Source organism: Teleopsis dalmanni, chromosome 1, assembly GCF_002237135.1.
Source record: "Teleopsis dalmanni isolate 2A chromosome 1, ASM223713v2, whole genome shotgun sequence".
Classification (NCBI taxonomy): Eukaryota; Metazoa; Arthropoda; class Insecta; order Diptera; family Diopsidae; genus Teleopsis; species Teleopsis dalmanni.
Window position 1 is genome coordinate 190,279,955 of NC_051846.1, and position 991 is coordinate 190,280,945.

Consider the following 991-nt stretch of genomic DNA (forward strand, 5'->3'; position numbering starts at 1 on the left):
GTAAGTAAAAAATATCAATCATTCAATACTTCATATCTTTTCGTTATCTCACTCAAACACATAGAAAGCCTTTAGACACTGCTATCAATTATATATAGTTTTAGTCCACTTTTTCAAAAATTCCAAATTTATATCTACAAAATTGTACAGCAAAACACTTTTTAAATAATCAAGATAATTTTAAATATTTATAAAAAAAAATGTAGATATCATTTATTTAACTCCTCTTCTCTGCCCTCGTACGAACACTAAACAAAAAGAACAATTACTTTTGGATTTAGAGAAGTTCCAAAACGTTCATAAAAATTATTTAGTTTTTAATAAAAAGAAGTATTTCATATCACAAACTATAGTAACTATATCTAAAGTTTATTTGATCAGTTAGAACACAACTAAAAATTTCTGAGTTCTAAACCTTAAGTATCACTGAGAACATCGTAGTTCTTTTGTGCGAACGACCTACCCTTTAGTACTAAGAACTTACCCTCACAAAACAAAAGACGTTCAGATCTTCGAATGTTGGTCAGAATATCTCTCTATAAGAAGTTTCTAATATTTGATAAGTTCCCAGCCCAATGCTCTGCTCCTAACATGAACCGCAGTCAGACACTCACAAAGAGTTTAATTAGAAGTTTCATCTTCTAGTAGATAATGACGGCACTCTGTGACTACAAAAATGCCTATCTTGTGAAAATACGGATAAGATTACCCGACTGGATATCTGCAAACAACTTTATCTCTGTCCTACTGAACAGGAATGCCTCTTTCGAATTTAAAAGTATTTTTTGTATATCAGTTTATTTATTTAAATACGGTTTCGATAAAAATATGTTACGAGGGCGGTTTAATAAGTCAGTGACTTTTTAAATAAAACAAATTTTTTTCGGCAAATAAACATTTTATTTTTCTACATAATCACCTTTTAGCTTGATACATTTAGTCCATTTAGTCCATAATAGGTTTTCTCAAAGCTCTCAAAATACGCGTTTGT